At 40.4% G+C, this 24,766-nt stretch overlaps 1 protein-coding gene across 12 annotated transcripts in view; it reads left to right on the top strand.

Moving 5' to 3' along the window:
- The window catches only part of CELF2 (CUGBP Elav-like family member 2), a 376,863-nt gene that overhangs the window by 220,356 nt on the left and 131,741 nt on the right, over window positions 1-24,766 (top strand). Inside the window, exon 1 of one of the 12 annotated variants that reach the window (XM_080392041.1) lies at window positions 22,509-24,748. The exons of the other annotated variants lie outside the window; for them this stretch is intronic. The gene's annotated coding sequence lies outside the window, so the exon portion shown is untranslated. Of the gene's footprint in view, window positions 1-22,508; window positions 24,749-24,766 lie in introns of those variants that run through there. 12 annotated transcript variants of the gene reach the window in all.

Genomic DNA, 24,766 nt, shown 5'->3' on the forward strand with positions numbered 1-24,766 from the left:
GAATAGCATCGTTTGCATGCATTCTGCTAAGGATTCCATGACATAATACAGAGATTAAGAATATCACTGTATTTCTTCCCCTTCCAAACACCTGATTTGACTTTACTAAGCCACACACACTACTGCAGAAAGCCAAACGCTGAACAGAAATGCTAGGTTTAACAGAAATGCTAGTGTGTAAGAAGAAGACTAAGAAAATAAGAACATTTTTAGCTCAGTTTTGCCTGTGCTGCTGACGTACCCCAAAACCAGCCTCTGTTTGTAAATTATTTGTGTGCTGTTTGGGTATTAGCATTGCTGCCTTTTAAAGCTATTTCTCTCTCTCCTTTCTTTCTTTCCTGGGCTCCCGCCCAGTATTTCATTTTTATACCTGTCATGAAATGGTTGGGGTCAAAAGTCAGCACAGAGTGCATCATTTGTACATTGTGTCTCTTTTCCTTGTGTGCCTCTGCTGCCAGAAAAATTGAACTTTCGTCCATTAAAAATCCATTTATTGTGTCTTGACTTCACTGAACTAAAGAACAGGACATTTCATCAGACAGTACAGTGTAAAATCAAATTAAATTGTACTAGTGCCCAGAAAATGTGTCGGGATAAAGACCCTAGTCATTTAAAAAATCTTTTTAAAGACCTCCCTGATTGCACTTATTGGTACTTCCACATGTCCTTTAAGGTCAGAAGTGGTCAGTGATATAAGGACTTGGCATGGGACACCTATAAGGACCCTTTAGCTTTTGTTTTTTTTCTTCTTCTTTCCATAAAACAGGTGGTGAGCACTTATTCCAAATTTGTGCTCCCTCAGGTTTGACACTACATCTGGGTGCAAGTGATACCCAGTTGTGGTGTCCTTCCCTGTCCTTCCAAGTGAACCTTTATATTGGACATCACTGCTTCAGGGTGCTGGTGGTACAGGACTGCCATCTACAGTGATGGCTTGTGTTGAAGTAACTCTGTAGCAAACCCCATGAAAATCAGGAGAACACACTGGTCCGGTAAACTTGCCTGATGGCCTTTCAACTTGGTTAAACATAGACCCCCCCTCCAATGGGTTTTGCTTTGTATGCTCTTCTGTTGGCAACCTGGTCTCTTTATTGCCATGTGTAACCAGAACATGTGGAGGAGAGTCTTGTTAAATATGTGTCTTAGCCTAGTTACAGTTTCCATAATGTTGATGTGCCACTGGAGTCAGAGAAGCTGGAGTTTCACAGATGGATTACCGAATTAAATCGTGCAACTTGCAGGGCTACATATGTGCAGTGTTTCTGGAAGTCCAGAAATTAAACAGAGGGCTGAGAAAACACCCTTCTTCCATACCCATTTGGACGAGCAACAGCTGGAATTTGCACGGCTCCTTATTCAATTAATATTCAGAAGCCACTATTGCATTTTCCCAAGAGCAAAGAGACAGTTAAAGCAAGCTGCTGCATCTAACTCCACTATTTGTCCTCCCTCTTACACAGTGTTAGGTTGTTTGATTGGTTGTTGCTAGTGGGTTTGCTGCTTTTTTTAACATTTTATAACTATGCGTTACATTTGGCAAAGAGGCAACTGGGGACCGAGAGGAGAACAGCAAAGTGGTGCTTCAGAAGCCAAGAGAAGCATGTTTAAAGTGAATTGCACCACCTTTTTGTTTGTATGGGAGATGCTTGCATTGTTTTTTGCTTGAATTGCTTCCATGCATAGTAAACTGCTGAGATGCTCCTTTATTATTTAGATCTTTCTAAGGTATGTTGGGGTTTATGGTCTAACCAACAGCATGGGGAAGGTTTACTACAGTGATAAATATTTATTTGGATATCGTGCTAACAAGGCTTCTAAAACATATGCAATGGATTAAATGCAAATATGTTATCACTGCCTTTCAGTTTTGAAAAAAGTAGGTATGTCCTTTCACTTTTGGAACGTAATATATATTCTAAGTGGAACCAGATTAAAAAACTGTATTTGGAAAACACTTTTTATAAACCCTTCTTTTATTTATATATACGGGAGGTGTCCATGTTTGCGTGCAGAAGGAATACAGCCACTCTGATGGTTTTCCTGGCTCCCAGGCTGCTCAAATAGATCAGGCTAGGGAATGTGTTCCCTTATGGTGCCGTTTCTGGACTGAAGCATGGGCTGGCCCAGGGACTGCATGCGCTACACAGGCTCCAGAGCAGCCAACTCTGGCAGCTCGCTTTTTCCCCCTGCTCAAGGCCAGCCCTGGAGAAATAGAGGTGAAAGAGAGTTACTAAATTGTATAGGTTGTTACTTGCTGGCTTTAAGGAATGGCTTCAGTCTAGAAATCGTTTATCATTTCTTGTGAAATATTGACAAGTGATAAAAGGAGCTTGTGGGAGTCAAGTTTTTAGTTTGCAATGAAAATGAGAGGCTTTGGGGATCTGGATTCCTCCTTTTTCTGACCCACCAATTTCAGGGCAATGAGAGAAGGAAGCACTACACTATTCTTTCATATACTTGGTTTTGTAATATGTCAGCTCAAATATAAGCTTTTAATCATTCATTGTAACATAGGGTGAGGAGATGCAGATCAATGGTCTTGCCTTCAGTGTTTGGCTTTTTGATTTCAGGATTTCCATGTGCATCCGTTGCATCATTTTAGTAGCAAACGACATTTTTGGTACCTTATCATAGTTTAAATAACTGATTTCAGTTTAATTTGGACCCTTTTTCCTATTTTGTCAAATTACGATTATAGTGTACGTTGTCTCTTATCATTGTCTCTTATCATTGTTTCATAAATGATATAACAACTTTTTGGGCATGCCCATAAGTTTTTATTGTTGGATGTGCATTTTAATAATAACAACATTGCACAGAGAAGTTTTAGCACAACAATGTTTGCATTTCCTCTAGTAAAACATAATACCATAGTACAATTCCTGTATAATGAATCCGTAGAATCTCTGATCTGTCTGTGTCATGGTAATGATTCATGTACAGGGCTTCTAAAAAGGTGGTGTATGTTACATCTGTGGTACGGATAGATAGTTTGAGAAACAGAAGGGTTATGACGCATCCAAAGTCTGCAAAAATTATTACCATCCCCAGAAATTCCAGCTCTTGCATCCCATGATGGGATGGGTATCATGGGCTCCCTGACCACTGGGCAAATTGCGGTACACATGCTGGGTAAGCAGTGGCCACAGAGTTGAAATGCAAAGTGCTGGAGGTTTGAAGCATTGTGGGGGATGGAGGGAACATTCTCTGTACCACCTTTTCTGCATTGTGGAGTCAGGCTTCACTTACGCGTCATGCCACCTCTATGGAATAAATGATATTAGAAAGAAAAATGTGTATCGAGTCCTATGGAAAACAAGTATCCATTTCCTCTGAGGAAATATACTTTATTTCTTAAAGTGTTTCCTCCAGTTCCAGCAGATTTTCTTCTGTGTGCTGATGTCTAGGCACAGGGTAATGTAGGTTTGGACCTCTGGGGTCACCTGCTTCAACCTCAAACTCGAAGCAGATCCGATGAGGTTGGGATGCACAGGTGCTTGTCATGCCCTTGCACACAAATGTTCTGAGAGTGAAACACCAAATTAATTATTTTGATTCCCTCTTTTTAGTAGTATGTTGATGTCTCACTTTGCTGCTTCATTTTAGTTTGAGAGGATATTAATCTGTGTCTGAATGGTTTTAAACTTGTATAAGTTTTGTGGTAACTGATGTTTTAGGAAACAGTTATTTTCTTCAGCTAGAAGGATTTACTCTTGTTAAATGCTCCTAGTGTTTTTTGAAAACTTAGTCAAAAGCTTAGAGCTCAAATCAGGGAACAATACATGTTTTACTAAAAATGGATCAAGTGTCGATTTTGGTCATTTTTTAGAACACAAAAACCTCAATGAAAGAGCTTGCCAGGAGTGAAATAACCAGTTCAGGCAATTAATGCGTTTACATTACTGCTGTTTTTTTGCTGTGGGATGGCATGGATGTAGGATGAGTGGGAAGCCTTGACCCTGAACCAAAGCCGGCTCGGGAGACGGGCGAGATGGCAAGGCAGGAGAGGTGGCAGGCTCTGCCAGCACTGCGTGGGAACCAGGCACAGCCCCACTCCCTTTCCTCCCTCACCTGGAAAGCCAGTGCTGCGATAATGCAACCTGAAATGGCAAAGGCACGGGGGATTGCTCCCTGCCTCTCACCCCAGCACCTTTTTGCTTCCCTGGCCCGTTGCAGGCGGAGCAGGATTCAGTATCCACATGGTTTTGCTCTCCTAGGAAATCTCAGCATTCAGGGAAACAATCTTAGCACTTTTAACACTAATGAAAGTTGAAGGCAGTAAACAAAATCATGGACTAAATCATCCAGTGCTGACATGTCTTTTGGACAGCAAAGAGCCTTTCGTTGGAAGACATGGAGTAACATTTCTGTTGTGGGTTTGCTAGTCTGATAATTAGAAGTGATTTAGGATAGCAGTGAAGGTGCCTCTAATGGGCACCTTGTGGGTGTTAATAAAAGGAAGAATACATTAAACGTAGTGATTTGTGATTGGGCTGATGGGGTTAATATTTTCTTAGAATATAGCTGGCCGTTTTTCTTCCAAGTAACAGTGTAATGTAATTATAAGTACCTTAGTAGATGGACTCAATTGCTCCTATCATGAAAATTAATTTCAGGATCACGCTGAGGCTTTCTTTCTTTTCTTCTTTATTTTCTACACTGTGCAGGAGGGAGTAGACACATACAAATGAAATTAAGTTTTAACAGACATGCTTTTGGAGGCCCGTCCAACTCCTATGAACAACTTAAATCAAAATCTATGGGGAAGAAGTGCATTTCTTGCTACATTCCTTCACATTTTCTGTACCTGTAAAACTCCCAGTTTTCTCGCATATTCTTTTAAAGCACTTGACAAAGGTAGACAGATATCTCCAATTTATAGGAGGGAAAAGTGAGATATGCTGAGTTTTCCCAAAATGTTTCCCAGAAGTAACTGAGCTATGATTGCAGCTTTTCCAGTAAGTTTTGCCAAGCTTTCTAATCAAGCTTCTTCAACACAGGCAAATGTTCTTGCTGTAGTATTTTTAAACACTCAAATAATAATACATTATTATTATTATTATTATCATCATCATCACTACTACTACTACTACTGCTGCTGCTACTACTACTACTACTACTAAGCAGCTTTTATATTCATGATTTTTTACTGCATTACAAAATACAAAATTTGGGAAGTTAATAGTCTCAGGATATAAATTTCTAAATTTTTGTGATAAATGAAAGTCTAATATACTGAACAATTTTCAAAGAATAAAATCGAAAAAATCTGACATGAAAAATCTATGCTTAGTGATGTTTTGAGCTCTCACCAGTAATTTTAGTCTTGGAGAACTTAATGGAATTAAATCAAAAAGGACTCTCAGAAATTGCTTTGAAAACATACACATATTTAGAGAGAGATCAGCAACATGAAAGTGTTGGATTGCTGCTGTGTGGTTTGAAACCTTAATTACCAATTCTCATTAGCAGATATACATCTGACCTATCCTGATTTAAAGCAGCTAAAAATAAGTCCTAAACCAGTGAAGGAAGAGGAATGTATAACAGAATGAAGTTTTAATTTATTATATAATGTTAATCACATAATATTAATAATTATGAAGTATTATATATTAACAGTGAGTCTTGGTCCATTTGAAAGCAGTTTGTTGCATGCTTTTAAACCCAAAGCAGACACACCCAAGATCAGGCTTTGTAGGTGTGAAATTAGGTCCTGATGTGAAGTGATGATGTAAATTGAGCAGGATTGCAGTGGGAGGTTTTAGTACTGATGGTATAGACCTCACAAGCTCAGAGAATTGACTGCTTTATGTGTCTTTGCCTCCTTAGTATTAATATTTCTTGCTGCTCTTAATGCAGGCTATAAAGATTTAATGAAAGGAGAAGACAGGCTGGAAATTCCTTTCCAGAGAATCCTTTGCATGGTGAGGGAAGGAGGAACACAAATGTACTTGCAAGGCCAAGCAGAACTGTGCTGGAGTGCATCACTCCCCTTCCTTCGGTTTTCTGGAGAGGTACTTAATGGTGTTTGCATATAACTGTATAGTGCCATTAATGTAACAATTTTCATTCGTACAGTGCAACACCAGAAAGATAATCTCTGTGTTAAGTACTTTTCCTTTCTAATCCCTGGAGAGTCAGAACTCTAAAAGCAAATATTGTATTTACTATAGACTGTAAAAGGGAAGAGACTAAAATGCAAAGCAGCTAAGATAAAATTGAGTTCGTATTGGATGTCTGCAGCGGTGCTATGAATATATACATACAGACTGTTATGCTTTTTATATTATCTCTAATTTGAAATAAACAACATGATTACAGATTAGATCAATCATGGCTTCAGTATTTCTGGCCAAAGCAAGAAAAGGCTTGATGTGCTAGCTAACCACGTAATTGAAGCAGAGATTGTTTCACTGTTGGTGATTTGTTTAAGGATTTTAATTTACAGTGATGAGTATTCTTCACTGCATAGTAACCTGCATTCCCATGTCTGCCTTTGGAAAACAGTCACTGCTTGTATATACCGCTGGAATGATGATGCGAGGCACTGAACACCAAAATGGAGGAGCTGAATGCTGCTGCCTGACATTCCAGAATAGAACAGAGTGGGAAAATTGATGCCTAGCTGTCCTTACACTGATTTGCACGAGAGCTCTGTTAGGAAGTCAGCCACTGTCAGGGACTGGGGGAGATGCAAGTGGAGTGTCTTTCAGAATTCATCAAGTGAGCAGTTAACCAGTGCACTCCAGAGGACAGTTCTGCCTTAGCTACTGGAAGAACTGGAGGATAAGATGACTTTTCTCCTGCATCTGACTGGTGTGTTTCTTCTTATGAAGTTAAGCCAGGGAGCAACAAGCAGTGGTAGCTGGAGTATATCAGAGGTGCTTGAAAGCAATTTGATAAAACCAGGAAAAAGCAAACGAGAGAAACAGTGTACAGCACATTTATTTTTGTGGAATAGTTGTTCAGACTGGAAGAGAGCTGGTGGGAATCCCAGCAGTGTTCAAAAATGCTAAAACATGATGCTAGGAGCCTGAGTTCAAAAGCTTTGAAGTTGGTGTCACTTAACTCTGCTTTTGGAGTACTGTCCAGAAATTAAGCTGTAATGAGGACCAGGTAGCACAGTTGCCTGCCTTGTTTTTGTATATTTGGTGTATTTTTGGAGGAATCATCAGTTTAATGAAGAGCAAATATGCTATACATAAATAAAAGGTGTGTTAAGGACAACTGAAAAGAGGAGTGGTAGGAAGAAACCTGAATGCAAAGGGAAGCAGAAGAATAGGGTGTAGTGTGAAGAAGAAAATGTGGTTCAGGCTTGTAGAAAGTTATTTGAATGTCCAGAAAAAAAGGTTTGGTTGTCTGCTGCAGATGGACAAATGATGACTTTTCCCTTGAATTTCACCTAGGGACCCCATCCATGTTTTCAGCATGCATCTAACAACCCCGATGGACTTTCTTTTTGGGGTGCCTAGAAGCCTTGGTGATATGTTGGGCTCTCCTTTCCTGTGGGCAGCTCTGTCAGTATTGAAAGTAAAAGTCTGTTTTTCAGTGAAAGCTAATGGCATTGTTCCTGTAATCCAAAATGAGAGCTTTTGTGCCTGAATTCAGGAACTCCTACAAGCAACAGGATTTTATTCTTTGTTTCAGGAGGTTGTCACTTAGCCTGCCACCGCTAGAAACCCAGTGCTTAGTTTACTCATTGATAGTTCAGCATTAATTGTATTTACGGTTCATTTTGTTTGGATGCTGGTGACTCTAATCTTTCCATAGCGTCAGTGGTGCAGTTCAGCTCAGATGTATGGGTTCACTATCCTGCTAACTGGAAAATCCCATTGCAGATACGATTTCTGTCATCTGTACAAGAGTTAGGAGAAAGTGTGGAGAAAGAATGGGTGTTACGAGGTAGAATGTGGGTTGTGACCAAATCCTTTATCTTGTCCACTCTGTAAGTTAAATGTGAATCTAGACACATGAAGCATTTAATCATATGGTGTACCTCTAATGGCTAGAGGAACTGAGGTATTGGTTATAGAAAGCAACACCAAGGTGTTAGCGAAGCTGCTGGAAACTGTAATAAATAGCATGGGAAGTTGAAACAGGGAAATCCAGGTAGCTGCTTGTTACATCCTTAGATTTAATTTTTCAATGAGACACTCGGAGGGACATCTTTTCTTTTACAAATACCAAGGATAAGGATTTTCGTAGAAAGGGCTGCAGAGCAACACAAGTCTTCCATTTCACAGGACTTTGCACCAAGTAGGAATATTAGCAGGCTACTCATAGGGAAGTAGGGCAGACAAATTAAATCTTCATTTCATTTCTGTTGAGCCTCAGCAACTGAACTTTAACGCTTTTTAATTACATTCCTTACCTGGCTGGTGAGAGGGGCTGTATTAAACCACAAATACCTCAACATCTGGGGCTCATTTGTTCCAAAATGAACACCATCTCCTTTAATTCCCTATTTGTCTCTCTCTCTGCTCTTACAATATTTGCCTTGTACTGATTCCCCTTGCTAATTGCAATCTATCCAGCGCTGTATGTGAAAAAGCCATTTTAGTTGCATGATTTAATGCTTTTAAGTCATCTTGGCTTTGCTGACTCATTGGTCAACCTTGAAAAATCATAACAGTGCAAACATTGCAATGCCATCAGAGGACTAGCAGGTTGCACAGGGGACTCTGTTACTGATTAGTGTCATTTTTTTTCCGAGTTGAAAGAGCTATTGTGTTTAAGGCCATGAGATTTAGAATTAGGAGTAATTAAAAACCAAGGCTGCTGCCTTTATATTTTTTTAAATATGAAGGGCCCCAGGAGTCTCTGTAGTCATTAGAAAATCCTATTCTCGTGCTAAGCTTGTCCTTATAAGCAGTTCTGTTGTTGGCTTTCCTGAATGTAAAGCAGGATCTTGTTCAGAGTAGATGCTGAGTGGGGGGGAAATATCGTAAAGGCAGGGGAGAAGAAAAGTGTGTGTGTGTTTGGGGGGCAGCTATTTTGTGGTTGCGTGGTTGCTTTGTAATGTGTCCTTAGCAACTGGCTTTCTACTCTGACGGGAAAAATAGATGTTGGGAAAGCATTCAAGGAAAGTGGGTCACATTTGATCCATGACCTAAAAGAAAAACTGGGGGGAGGGAATAATCAGCTCAGATCATTAATGAGGTGAAAATTTATCCTTATAAGGCTCATTCATCAGACAGTGTAAAACTGCTATTCTGATATCTTGGTTGTATGACAGAAAACGCAGCTCCCGCTCTCTCAAAACAGCACAGTTGTTCCACAGTTTTTTATTAAAAAAAAAGAAAAGAAAAGAAAAAAAATAGTTGTTTGTTTTAAACACTCTCAAGCAACACGATAATTAAACATGACAGTTTGGCTGTGGGGCCTTCCTCTCGGTTCAGGAAAATATAGAACATAGCTGAGCTGTCCTTTCCTGGTAAAAATGAGGTCATTTGTAAAGCTTTGTGTACATTTCTGCAGCGCTCGTAGAACAGAGCTAGCAAAACAGTTCTCCTGAAGTCTCAATCCTACCTCAGCTAATATCCCCATTTTTAAGACATGCAGATGCATTGACCATGTAAGATGAGAAATCACAAGCTGTGATTTAGACTAAATGACTCCTCAAGGATGTATAGTTTTGATTTAACTGTCAAGGGTGCGTACGCTGCAGTCGTAAGCTCACTGCCTTTGCTGACTCTGAGCTTCTTACCGCTCCGTATGGCTAAGGGAGAGCTTCTGGTAGCCTTGTTTCCTTTTCCATGTGAGGTCTGAAATAAGCAACATTATGCTGTCAGGCTTGATTTTTCTCCATATTGCATACACAAATGTATTGTGTACGTTGTATTTGTTAATCCCTGTTGTTCATAAAAGTGCCCTAGGCAATTAAAAATTAATAAATAATAGTTCCTTTTATGTAAAAGCTAGTATTAATTTTCATACCCAGCTGTTTTTCTTCTACCAATCAAATTTTATATAGCTGCTAATATTTCAAGGTAGTTTTAAATAGCATCTCAGCCTAATGCAACTCTGTCCGACAATGCATCATCAAATCAAACACGAAAGAGTAGCAAAGGATGTACTGGATAAATGACTTGAAAATATGGAGCAATGCAAGATTTTGAGCTGGCCCTTCTACCTTGAAACTTCAGGGAATATGTTCCCATTCTGTCCAGGAAACTCTCGATGTTAACACCCAGATCCTCTGACCCTTCTTAGTAAAGCATTAGCTGTTTTAGTCAACTGTGTTGACATTCAGCCCAGTCACAGAAAGGTGGAAGCACAGAGAAATAAAGCAGCATTCAAGATCTTGGGCTCTTTAATGAAGGTACTTGGTAGAAAACCTTCCAGTAGATTAAAAATTCCTGACTTTGCAGGCTAAGTGAGCTCAGACCTGCTGTGTCCCCTTCTCCCCTTCTTTTCTTAACCACCTATTAAAATACTCTGAGAGTGTGTTGTGTTTCCTAACACGTGAAAATAGTAGGAAGACATCTGGGCTTAGTAATAAAATTAGGTCTGCTACCTAAAAAGCAGCCAGCATTGTTTTGGGGCCTCAGAGATGCTCCAGCAATGCAAATAGTAATAGTGGCTTTGGAAAGTGCTTCTACTATATGGCATAATTTGCAAATACTGCTTTTAAAGACATATTAAAATTGCATCAAGTTAAAAGAAAAAAATTATATCACGAAAAGGTGATTTTTGGCTTTAATAACATAATGGTTCAATATTTATGTAGTGCTTTGAGTGTTTCAGAGTTCTTCACTGGGATGGGGACATGATGTACCGATTCAAAGGTGAGGGAGATAAGCACAGCAAGGGTAGGAGACTTAAGGAAGAGTGTGGTTGAGAAACACCTTGCTTTGTTGCATAGTCCTTTGCTCTTTACCATTAGAAACACTTCCCAGTTTTGTTCCTCAGTAGGATTTCATCTTCTCTGAAGGATGATTATAGAAAACTGATGTGCCTTAAAATAAATCTGTAACTAATACCACTCTCAATGAATTTGAAATGGCTCGAGTAAATGCTCGGTGTTTGGTGTTGTAGCTGACCTGCTGCCCAGCTGGTTGCTGTCTATCCTGAGTGATGGCATGGGCATGAGGTACAGATATCCTTCCCTGCATTAAACCAAAATGAGCATGAGTCCACACTTCTTCAGTGGTGGCAGGCAGAATGAAAATTCAGCCTTTGTGTTTTTTCTCCGTATCTCTTACTTACAGTGACAAGCTCAGCAGGTTCAGCCTTCAAGTCATTAAAATAAATGTTCATATTATTAAAATCCCATATTTGATGCTTGGATTCCCCTCCGTTTCCTGCATCAAGTAATTGAGATCTGCAAGCTTCAAGTCTGTATTCTCCCATCAGCAGCATCCAGGTTCCCAAACCTGCCCTGGGGCAGGTTTCTTCCCTTTTCCCATCTGTTGGGTGAAGATGCCAATGATTGTACAGAGAGTGGTTCTATGGAAAAACAGTTGGAAGAGAGCTAGAGATCTTAGGGAACCACATGGTGTTACTAATCCGTGAGCTTTCCAAAGACTTGTCATCACAAATAAGAGTTTTCCACTTTCAGGGGGAGGAGGGAAAGAGAAAAAAAGAAGGAAAGAAATTAACCCTGTGGTGTGATGACAGAGATTTCTATAAATCACATTGTGTTTCACACTGCTGCTGACAGCCAGCCAAACCTGAGCTGGCCAAGTTTCCACAGGTCGAGCACATTACAGGGAGCTTAAAAACACATCCACAAGTGTTCAACTACCTTTTCTGTTGCACAACGCTATTGATGTTCAGAGGCTTTGTACATCATGGGATGGTCAAAGGCTTGTGGATGGTATTCCTGTTTTTTCTCCATCTCCTTTCCCACTTCTGGAAAAGTACCAGCAAGTCCCCCAAGACCTGCGTTCATTTTTGCTTGTGAGTAAAACCTCCAGAGCAAATAATAACCCACTAGGATAAACTTTTGTCCAAAATATACAGTTAAGAACTTATCTCACCCTTTTAAATTTTTCCTGCTGCAAGTATTTACTGTGAGCTTAAAAACATGGTTTTCAGCAGCTTTTCAAGATGTATTTTCCCATCGATCTGGCAAACGCGTTCCGGATGGCAGTGCTCTGCTGCTTTCCCAATGCTGCGTTTGTGCAGAGTGCCCTGGAAACTCACAGCTAGAACATGGAGGTCTGTCTTTGAAGTCAGAAGCATCCCCATAAATGTCTGCCATATGACTGGGAAAGAGTGTGTGTTAGGGCATGGTTTTGTCAGGATTTTTCATGGTATGTTTATTAGGAAAATGTAAACTGGATTTTCTGAGGATTTTTGTCTTTTTTGTTTCATTGAATAATACCTTTGAAGACAGAGTTGCTCCTTTCCTAATGATGTATTGTCTTGTGAACTTCAAAAGAACAGAGTAACCCGTGGAGCAAAAATGCTTATTTGCACTAATAGGGTAAAAAGAAGAAACTAGATAAAATCTTACACTGTAATGAAAGTTGAGTTTAAAGGCTTAGATTTGTGGTTGACTACTTGTGTGCGGCTGCTACTTAGCCTTTTATATAACTGCTCTCTCTTCACATGTAAAAGTATAACTGTTGGTAACCGAAAATACAAAGGTAAATGAATCCTTCTTTGAAGAGCTTAGGACACATGTTGCAGTGGGATTTAGAGATTTCATTGAGTGTGAGATGGAGACAAGGTGGCCCGTTCTGCCGTGCATCCAGGGCAGTACTTTCCATCTAGCACGCGCGGTGTTGTTTTCATTAAAAATTGCTTAGTGTTCTGGCTTCACAGCCAGTTTGTTTCTCTTCCGTAATCTGTGTGTGGTGGTTGCGTGTGGTGGTGGTGATGTATCCGGTGGGACCTGGTTCTGCCACCATTTGACGCTAGCAGTAGCGTGTAAGGCTTGCCCAGTGAAGTTGAAGCCAGGCTCCAGCTTGACCCATTATTCTGTCTTCCATCAAGCTGGTAGGGGTATTTATGCTGTAACATCGAATCAACTACCAGTAGTATAAGGTTTTGGGGAAGGTCCCCCCTCCACCCAAAGCACTAGAGTGAGTTACAAATATGTTGAAAGTCACTGGGGAAAATCACTTTCTAACTATTGACATTTTAGTAGAAACCTAATGAGGTACTTAGATTTTTCTAGTATGTTACGTTGAGGAGAAGTTAGAAAATATTCAGAAAAGGAAAACTTGGATTTTAAATTTTTTTTTTAAGCTTCCTTGTAATACAACTTGAAAAACAAACCCTCTATTGATTTTGTTGTTGTTCTGCAATCTGACCAGAGCTCAGGTCTGGTCTACAGAAAGACTGAGCACTTTTCCAACTCCCTTTTCCGCTCCCCAAAACTCGGCTGGCTGAAGATGACTCATCTCTGAAGAACTGGAAAGTATTTCCCAGACAACATTCATGTTTTCCTTTACTAAACGGGCAGAATTTAGAAGAGGTAGGAGGAACACAGGTGTTCTGCAGAGAGCTGGGGGAAAAAAATCACGACTCTGCCCTCAACCCCATATCCCTGCTATATTTTCCATTTAAATGGCAAAGTCAGCTTGTCTCCTGACCTGCATGCAGATGTTCCGTTGAGCTGCAGTTTCATAAGATTATTCATCCCAGTAAGATCTGTGAGCTTTCCTGCAATTCCTGAAGTTTTTCCTGCCCACATACTCTACCTCCAAGCCTTGGGAAAGGTTAAGATTTTTTTGTTTGCTTGTATGTTTAAGATTTCACTGTCCTCTGCTGCTACACCGAGCCTAGTCTGATTTTCAGTTTCATTGTTTTATCTATGGCTTTTCTAATGCTCAGCTAATACTAGAACCCTGTTTTCCAAGGCGCTGTACAGGAGGATTAACTCTACCTGAAAGAGTTGCAAAGCCACGCAAGGGACTAAAATTCCCAAGGCCAAATAGTGGGGTGAGAATAGATGGAAACAACATCTAGCACTTCTTGGTTCTCCAGCCAGAGGCAGTACTGCCTAATGAATAGGCATTGAATATCTTTGCCCTTTTTAACCACCTGCAAAAATTGCCCCATAGTCCTCTGGGATGGGATTGCTCCACTCCTGCCCTACTCCTTCTGTCTTCTGATAGACTGCCAAAATGAAACCTCAAGTAGTGGAATAGCCAAACTCCTTCCCCTTGCCCTGGCCACTGGTCAAAGTCCACCCTGCCCAAACAGAATTCTTGATGCATTGAAATAAAGCATGTTAGTCTGTGTTTTCCTCTGTGCTGCAGAAATCAGCTTGGTCACCTCTTTGACCTCCAGTACATCGAAACCTTTCCACGTGTGGCAGGTAAAAAGTTGGCTGCAGTCCTTCACAGCTGACTGGCAGCTTCCCCGTGCTTTCTGCAGGCTTGGTTAGTGCAGTAGCAGGTCAAAACCACACCATGCCGTTATCTGAAGTGCTCATGGTTGTTGCCCCAGCAGTATCACAGTAAATCCATCATGTACCAAGATGTAGTGGACCAGCTACCCTCATCTGAGCACGTACGCTACCCGAGAGCTTTGTAGCATGTGCTCTGTTTCTGTATACGCTATTAGTGTTTCCACTGAGGTCTGCATCTTTCTAACAGCTCGCTGCAGCTGTATTTGCGCATTATAAAATAGCATGCTTTAAAGTGCCTTGTGAAGCAGATCCTTCCAGCCTTGCACTGTAAGGAAACAAGAGTCACACCATGCAGAAGTGTGTCTGCGCGTGTCAGCAAAGTGCTTTTTCAGTGTGTTAGCTGAGTGCCAAAATTTCAAGAGGAATCAGGCGATTAAATTTCGAAACTACATCTCTTCTGTTTTTTAGGAATTTATCGTTTTGCGTACACGCAACATTTTGCTGTGTGCCTCGTATCTTCTATATGCGCAATTTATTTTTAATTTTTTAGTATTGTCTTTCCCGGTTGTTGGGATTCTTTTTCTTTCTTTTTCTGGGCAGGTTATACATATGCTAATAGAAATATACCTATTATTTGAAGCATAGTTCTGCTTGTCAATGAAGCTTCATTAACACCGTTATCACTGCCTGACATTTATCTTATAATTTTCCAGAGCTGACTGTTACATCTCCATGGAAACCCAAATTGCAATTGAAACAAGTGAGATAATAAAGGCATCCATAGAGGATTGACAGTGTGCAAGCTCACAGTGTTTGCAGGCTACATTTGTTTATAGTTACTTAGATAAATCCATTGCAGTGGAGATTTTTGTTACCTGTGTCCTATCTTTCTATGACTGCTGCTTATTGCAAGGTTTAGAACAAGAATTGCTTTCTTTTGCTTTTTAATTAGAGCAATAAATTTTATTTGCCTCAGAAAGGGAGGCATCAAAGATGTAAATTCTAGATCAATTTTTCTGGGATGAAACGTGAAGGGTTTTTATATATGATTTTGGCACTATATAGATTGATGCATTTTTAGGTTGGTTTGGGGTTTTTTTGAAGCAGCCAAAACTTATGGTCATGGACTCTTTTGATTTGCTGACTCTTTCAGTATGCAAGAATATTTTTTTTTTTTCTATACCTAAGGACTTGAGCTCTCTAAGTTCATGACTCTAAATCAATTTAGATGGTGCCTCAAAGCATAGAGTCATGAAACTGGATTGGGTCCAGAGTGAATTAATCTGAAATTAATTTGATTTTGAAAGGCTCCATCTGGCTGTGTTTGGAAAAGACATTTAGACAGATATATAAACAAATGATCATCTGTATTCTATATGCCAGATGTGGTGTCAAAAAAATGAAGAAATGGTTTAAAAAAATCAGCTGAGGGGGATTTTGCTATAATGATGCTCAACTTGTTAAAATTACAATTGCATCACACTTTGGACAATAATCTTTTCTTATATTCAGATTTGTAAAAGGGGGGAGCATGGGTGAGCTTGAGAGGATATTTTGTTTTAAGTAAGAAAATTGAATGTCACAGCTTGCTTTAATTGTCTATTTGAGATCTCACATAAATAAGCGCAGCTAACTGAAATTGGCTTTGCCCTTAATACGAGCAGTGCTGTGATCTTCCATTCCCTTTTTAAGGAAGCTATTTAGGTGAAGCAGCCATGTCAGGCGTCAGTTGTTGGCCTCTTTCTCTTTACACATATGCTTTTGGGCCCTATGGATATAGCTCCCTGCGCTTTATGGAGCTCTGCCGGGAGCGGGTCTGCACGCACGTGTACACCCGTGGGTGCCCGTCTTGAGATATGTTGGACTGTAAATATGTACTTGCAACAACTGGTTGACTTTAGCACACAGAAATGGCTGTGTTTCAGAACAAATGTTTGGAGGACACCTCTCCCGTGCCCTCCATCCCCCCAGCCCCAACTTCAGGACACAGTTTGCCATAAACTAGGTAAGTCCTTGCAAACTTGCAGATAACTGCTAGCCTGGACATAAAACTTCCTGAAATAGTCACATCATCAATTATCAAGTAAAAAAAAAAGTATTTTGAACCCTTCATTGCTGCCTTTGAAGTTTTTGCAGGGGCAAAAGAAAAAGGGAATTGAGTAACAACTTTGTAAATTTGGAGCAGTAAGTGTTTGGAATGTGGAGAGAGAGACTGAAGTTGTTGACAAGAAAACAGATGGTCCTACATGTCCTGAATTTTAAAAGTCTGATACTAATCTAATTCAGTTGTTGGCATGTCAGAAATATATAAGCATTTGGGTGTAATCAAATACTTTAAAAAGTAATACCCATAAATGTTTCCTGCCACACAGAAAGAAGTATACTTCATTGCAAATACGTGCCATCAGTAAACCAAGGCATTATTAATCCATACCATTAATACTGAGAAGTCAGCTACTTCAGACTCAACTTCATGTGAAAAATTGTATCAATTGGAGCTCCAAAACTACCATATAATCGTGCAAGTACCTGAGCACTCTTTCATGTTACTGTCCAGCTTAACAGTAAAGAGAAAGAACTCCTTTGCAATGTTGAGTCCCTTTTAGACGTAGCACAGATGTTTATGCAAAAGGACAGCCTCTGCCCCAAAGACATGACAAAGGAAAAATCTGGTGAGGAGCACAAGAGTGGAACAATAAGTTGCAGTTGTTGTTCACCAGCATCGTGGTTGTGATTTGCCAGGGTTCTCTTCCTGCCATAATAGAGATCAGTTTAGAGAGAAAAATTATAAATCAGAAGCCTTTGGTAATACTGAGATCTTCAGGTCAAAACCAGACGTGCAGATGTCCATCTGGGAGCTGGCCATCAGAAAACATATTTAGAATTCCTAACTTAGGTATTTATCGGACATGTCTGAACACTTGTACTTTGCTGCTGCTGTGTAGTTAGAAATGCACCTGCCTTACACCTGATGAAGACAGACCCAGTCTTGTTTGAGGGTTTGAGCTACAGAACAAATTCTGCCCAGAAAGCAAAAACGATTTATTGGGTGGTTGCCTAAGCTGAGCTTTATGTTGGAGATCATTATTGCTTGGTGGACTTCATCCAGCCTTGAACTAGTTAGTTCCCAAAGCCTACGTGACAGCCTGGAAGAACAAGGCTGGAGGTTAATACACAGCCTCTTAGTTTAGATTTCCAAGCCACTTATTTTAGTCATTCTTAGCATATATTCCTAGAAATTTGTGATCCTCATCCATACTTGAACAAGAGGGGAAACAAACTCAAGGTGGTCAGGGGTGGGTTTGGCTTTCTTCAGCCATTACAGGGCAGGAGTCTGTCACTGGCTGTTGGGCTTCTACTAATTTCAGTTCAGTAAAATCTATAGGCTGGTGTAAGCAAATCCTTAAAGATACTGAAAGTAGACCATTATAAGTTTTATCAGCATAAACAAAAAGATGCTACCCAGTTCAGGCCTGTACAGATGGTGTGCTTAATTGCTTCCACTATTGGGTGAACTAGCAATGATACTTAATTGGTTTCCAAAATAGGGGACTTCAAAAAAGAAACCAAGCTTCTTCCTCCCCGTTTGTCATCTTCACTTCTGTAGTCATTCGTTCTATTGTTTACATATATTTTATCTTGTACAAGTTGCTCCACTTTTGTCTGCGTACAGCACATGCACATCATTAAGCACTACTGGGTGTTCTAAAAAATAATTTACTTGATAAAAAATAGGTCCATACACCAGTGGCAAGACAATCGGAGATGTGTTGGACATCTTTTTTAGAGGATGTATTTGAATGTAAAGTTTTTGTGGGGGTGCGATGTAGCAGATGTACAAAGCTTTTGCAAAGGCACCGTTACTTTAGTGTACAGTTGTAGGAAGTATTGCCAAAAGCAGGACATTAAAATAACACCTTTTGCTAGTTTTAAACATGTATACAAGGGATATCCAGGGTTTAGGTTCAAACCCCAGCCTTAAATCAAACTGGTTTGTAATGGAGGTGGTGCAGCAGCGCAGAGGCTGAACAGCTGAAGAGCCACCAGCTTTCATGGAGGAGGTTGCAGCTGGGCAGAGACAGACCCTCTCTCATTTGCTTTGGTGAGCAGAACTCTTGAGGGCTCATTTTAGGAAGTCCAGAAGACTTAGCACAAAGGTGTGTACGTGCTGGAAAGTGCACCATGACCCGAAAAGGTAATTGCATTTTAACATAGCTCTTACGATGATTTCCTTTGGTATCCTTGATTTCTTCCCGTGACACTAATGAGGGATCTGCATCTACGCCTCTAAAAAATAGTGTGTTTTATGTCATGTGGGCTCAACTGTCTTCTGATGTTTCTGTAGTATGTATTCTGGTCAGTACTTTTCCCAATTTGTATTGCCCGTAGTATCATGCAGGCTGACCTACCTACTTGAAAGGCAACTTCCCCCTGCTGCTCCTTCTCCCAGCTCAATTTTTTTCCCCATCAAGACATTTTTCAAGGTAGGAGGTTTTCCCCCCAGTTTTTCAAACCTTTTCCTGTGTGACAGGATGCTGCCTCTGTACCTTACCTAAAATTTGCATTTGAGGCATTAAAACGATCACATGTACTAAATTTGGAATTAATCAGAAAGCCAGTATCCCCTGTAGTAACAATGATTTACCAATGTTTGTATGATCGAATAGGCAGAGAGAGTTAGCAAAGCTGAGCTGCAGCTCATCACTGATTTCACCAGAAAAATTACTGTGAATTTTAAACTATCAGAGCAGTAAAAAGGACTCCATTGTCTATAGAAATTATGCTTTTACAGCTAATTTCTGCCAACGTGGAGGCAACACAAGAAAAAAATTATTTGCATTTACCATTCAGGGCTTACACGAGCACTTGAGTGTTATTAGCTACTAAGAAGAATAAAATCTGAGGATTGGATGTCAGATATTAAAAGCCATCAGAACTGTTCATGTAGTTAATGTGGGTGTGTGAGTGCAAGTGTGGTTGCTCTCTGCTGGATGGACGAAGAATTGCTCAGCTCTTTGTTAAGGCTTTATGGGTCTGTAAAATGGAGTAAGGGAGAATGTTTTGCAAGCTCAGGATTTCAGTGTCCCTCCTGCAATTGCAGCTGGCCTTCAAGTGTAGCAGAATGGAAGGTTTGCAAATCTTATAGCTACTTAGTTGTCAGCCCCACTGGTGGGCGTAGGGAAGCCTGGAGAAAATTATTTTGTAGACATCACTGCATGCATAGGAGCAAGCATCCCGCTGTATGCTGCTTGTTCATTGGGCACGGTGTCAGGTTCGTTTAGCAACTGCTGTTAGGGATATGTGTTAATAATAATTATTGGTATTAGTAGTGTTTAATAGTTCTGCCAAGAACTGTAAAAGGTACTACAGCAGGAGCAGTTAATGATTTTTGAAACACCATCTTTCCTTTGAGCTGCTTTTGAGCAACTGTGCTGTGAAAATGCTGATGGGCCAGAAAGCTTCTGGAAATGACTTTTTTTTCCCCCCAAAAAAAGACAGAGACCTGGTCATTTACAGCTTAAAAATATGGAATGGCTCGTTTTTGTGTTTGTCACAGGTTCTGGCCCTTATTTTGCTGGCCAAAATCCAATTTAGGTAATTACATTCTGTGTCTATAAATCGCAACCCCCTGCAGTTTTCAATTGGGTATGGTATTGTTCTACCCTTCCTGGCTGAAATTGTTGTACAATAATGCTCCATGTCATTAAACAGCTGCCGTCTGTCACCTTACGATGAAGTCATTCCTTTCTAAACAATGAGCTTATAAAGCCCTTTTGGGTCCTTCCAGATAAAATTTGCTCGTAAACCAGCAATTACGATCTTTCGAGTACAGTAAGGTGGTGCTTGTGTGTCTCTCTTGACAGCAGTTGGAGTCCTTCAAATGGGTGTTGTCCCTTTGTCAGCTGGTGTGATATCCTGGCAGTAACTCCAAGGCTCGGATGTAAATATTTATCATCGTAAAACTCTGATGCCTGTAAATGCCTCTGCATCGGGGTGGATTTAGTCATCTTTACACTTGGAACCCGTTCATTATCGTGTTCTTGTCATTACGTTGGCTCTTAGAGGAGGTGCAGCGTTCTCCTACAGAAAAGGGAACATCCCCAGCAAAACGGTAAAACCACTGAAATGGGCTGAGGGTCGAGATATGAATTAACCAAGCCAGAACAGTGAGAAGGGTTCTGGGCAGGGTTAGAAACAGACTGTGGAGAGGGGTCTCACATAAACCCATTTGACGGCCATTTTTCAGCACCTGGCTTGACACCTCGTTCATTAATGGAAATGAACGTAGATTAACACCAAAGCTCTTAACAGTGATGGATGTAAGAGAGTTCCTTTTGATCCAGACTTTGTTTCTGAAGTCTGCCTCTCTCTCCTTAGCGGTCAGTTCATTTTTAGCAGTCTTGCTGTAATTACAGATACGAACGGGAGAGACAGAGAAGGCGTCTACTAGGTTTTTCCGGAGCTCTTGCTTAAGCAGCAGTAATATTGAAACAATCTCTAGCTCCTCAAAGAGTGGCCCTGTCAACTTGCTGAAATGATGGAATGGTAGTTAGGTTATTAGAAGGAAAATTGGCACAAATTGAGAGAGAGGATGCTCTGGCAGCAGCCACAAGCAGCCAGCAACTCAGTGGCTTAATCTCTGCCCTCAGGCTGCTCTCTACGATATAGATGACACCTTGTCAGTGAAGATGATGTGCTGGGTCACCCCTGAGTCCAATGGGCTAAATTGGCAATGGAGGGAAGGCTTGCTGCGGTGTAGAGACAGCATACCACATAATCTACATTTTTTTCGTTTCTTTTTTTTAATGTATGTCATCATTTGGGTACTGACAGTAATTGTCAAAGGATCCCGTTCTCATTAGTGTCCTCTAGAAACAGCTGTCTCTGTACACTTATGCTTTCAAGAAATAGTCTTAATCTTTCACAAAAATTGCTTTTTCTCCTCTTGGAAAGTTCCACGCGTAGTTTCTCTTTTGCCTTGTTATTTCTTGGGTCCTGCAGGAGGGGAAGATGGGGGAAGGAAGGAATCACTTCCTCTGAGAGCCATTGTGCTGGCAAAGAGCAGTAACGAAAGTCCCTGCAGCTGTTGGCGACTATGAGGTGCAGAGTGTCCATCAGGTGAAGGTGAAGCTTGGGAGAGGATAAGGGAATTAGTCTTTAGCAGAGATTATTTGTGAGGGTTCAAGAATATTTGGCTGGATTTTATATTGACCCAACAAGCTCTGTGACAACTCATCAGGCAGGTGTGCTGTATAGTTGTGATCCTCAGGAGGCCTCAAGTACACTGTAGGGATCACATCCATAGAATCTCTAAAATTTTGGGGTTTTCCCCGTGGTCATCCCCCTGTTGTTTTATTGGCTTGTTCAGTTTGTCTGCATTGGCCGCAGTCCTACGGCTACAGCTGCCGTTGGGTGAAGATGCTACTGCAGGTGCCATTGCGGTCACAGTGCTCACGTGCTCCTCGACACGCCAACGGTGGGAGTGGGATCCCTCCTCTGAGGTGCTGGAGAGCCTGAGTTCATGCTGAAATCGAAGGAAATGCAATTAGAAAGGAGCCCACCTGAGCTTGTAGAAATGAGTGCTCTCTCTGCAGCCTGAACTTGCCTATCAGCTCCCCCAGATGTTGACAGCTCAATGAACCTCCTACCTTTGTAGGGTAGAGAAGGATTATAAAGAAAAGTTACGCTTGTTTTTTCCCTCCTAAATCTGCAGGAGTTAGGGGATTGACAGAGCTGTCAGTGGATGGTGGAATTTAGTCTGGAGAAGTTTAATGACTTACCCAAGTTAATTCAGGCAGCGAGTGACAAAACCTGTCCCCTGGAGCTTCGCATCACAGCATACGGTAGCCTACACCTGGAGTCAAAGCCATCTTTATCCAATAAAGCATTTAAGGAACATGATCAATGTAATTTGACTTCAGTTCCACCAAAGTAAAGAAAGGGCTTAATCATTTTGTGGATTTAGAAGAGATCTTGGCTGGTGCCTACACCTTTAGCTCAAAGCAGGAACATGATGCTAATGGGGTCATTAACCTCAGAAAACAGGTAGAAGTGTTCGGTTTTGTGGTTTCCCAAAAACTGGCTTGTTAACAATGGAAATTGTGGTGCTCTTGGTGGTAAATGTGGTTTGGGTAAAGGAAAAAGCAAAGGAATAAACTTGTTATTCTTTATTAAATATGACCTTTGCTGCAATTTGGGGCTAAAGTAGCAATTGTGTATGGATTTCTTAGAGAAGGGATCCAACAGAAGGAATAGATGAAGGACGTACTCTAAAAACTAGCTCAATTCATTTTTTAATATAAACAACAGAGAATAAATGAAGCAAAAACTGAAGCTGATTTCTGAAAGAAAATAGTTGACTGAGTCCAGGGCAAAGCTGGGGGCTGCACAACGATGTTTCTACCTTCTCTTGTCTTTGCAGGTCCAAAAGAATGTGTAAGCATTTCCCTTATGTGAAGCCGTGAGGGATTTTTCAACCTCCCTCCTAGGGAGGTTGTTTATCAGATTGTGTTTTACATAAAGGAATAGGAATTGGAAAGAAATAATGGAGTGATTTTCTAGAGGTATAAGTGTCATGGAGGTGCTTATTGCTCCATGAAAGTCTTGAAAGTTATTCCCATGGAGTATGATTCAAGTGAGTTACTCAGGGTTTTTCAGTTTTTTGGGGATTCTTGGGGGTGGTTCGTTGGTTGGTTGGTTGGTTTAGTGTGTTACTTATGTACGGAAAATGTGTATGTAGCATGAAATTGTCATTTCTCCAAGTGTGCCTGTGACCTGTAGAACATCTTCAAAATGAAAAGTATATGTAAGACAAGAGAGGGTATTTGCACATGAAACATGATATGAAAGGTTGGACCAAACCTTTCAGTCTTTTACTCAGGCAAAATTCCCACTAGAATCAACAGGAATTTTGTCTAGTAAGTGAGATCCTGTTGCCTGCTGATCCATGTTGAAGACACTTCACAAGTGATGATCAAACTTCTTGTTGTTAGTTTAAAATGTGCCTGTAATATAGTTTCCTCCTGCCTGCTGTAAGGACGGAAAATGCTAGAGTTAATATGGACTTATTATTGTGATTAGGTGAATTATCCTTGCAAGGAGATGAAACACAGGGAACTAAATAATTTGTCTTTGCACAGGTTATAGCTGTGAGACGGGAATTACACAGGGTTGGTTTTTTTCTTGCCATTCTTAGATATATTTTTTTTTAAGATGTAAAATACGATTTTTGTCTCATTGTGCAAATTTTGAGCTCTTCCAAGTCCTCCTGTGGGCATTCTTTCCTGAACAATCATCAAACAGAGAAATTGTAATTAAAGGCAAGTTTTTTGAATGTGGCAGGTGGCTCTGAAATGCCTGAATTCTGCAACGATCAACTTTCGACCTTGCTGAACACAGCCATTTCCCCCCTGTCCCTGATGGGAAGGTGGGGGAAATGCTCTAAAAGTCGCATCTCATTAGTGTTATTTCATGAAACTGAAGCATCCAAGAATTATCATCACTTGTGGAATCTCTAGCCAAGTAATTAGTTGAAATTACTGTCCTTAATTATCAATAATGACACGAGAGGGTTTTTTTTGGGTTGTTTTTTTTTTTTTTTTTGTAATTTTTATTTTTACTTTTGTTCAGTGTTTAAAATTACTTGTTTTCCTTGTAAGAGTACAGCTCTTCCTAAGCCATAATATGCCATAGGTCTCACAGAGCAAGTTATTTTTTATTACTATGTTCTTTTCCCCTGCGGAAGTGTGTGGTTGTTTTGAACTGAGATGTACATTTGGAGATCATATAGGGTAACAATTTACAGAGTGTGAAAAATTTCAAAAATTTGATGTCCTTTTGCAGGGAGCAAAACTTTTTGAAGCAGCATTTTAATTTTCACAACAAAGTAGGCAATTCTGCCATTGCTTTCTCTTGTTGAATTGTGTCTCTTTTTTTTTTTTTTTTTTTTTTAATAGCAGGGCGCAATAAACAATTTGCTTTAAACTGGAGCTCTCCAGACTGCTTTTGCTTTTTAAAGAGCGTAGGCAACTAATCGGCAGCAACCAGCCACATAGCAGGAGTGTTTTCCATTCTAGGCAATATCATACTAATTTGATGCACACATGGATGCTTCACACAATCTGCAAATTCATCGCTGGCGTCTTGCATTAGTCATCTGACAGATTGCCAAGTGTTTCATATTCCTTTCATGTGACTTTATTACAAAACACACACACACACAGACAGACACACACACATACTGCCTTATTTCTGCCAGTAGCCAGTGTAGTGAGAATTCACTGCAGTTCTGTTTACAACAGCCATGGAGAGAAATCTGCACTTATTTGCAACTATCCTCTGCTTTAAAATGCAAAAGTCCCGGTTTGCATTGTGCCGCTCTCTTCTTATATAATGACATTAAGCAGCAGCCTGCAGAGAAAACCAGACTCAATGAAAAATGTAATTGCATTGTTTTTT

This window comes from Falco punctatus (assembly GCF_963210335.1).
Source record: "Falco punctatus genome assembly, chromosome: 6".
Lineage (NCBI taxonomy): Eukaryota > Metazoa > Chordata > Aves > Falconiformes > Falconidae > Falco > Falco punctatus.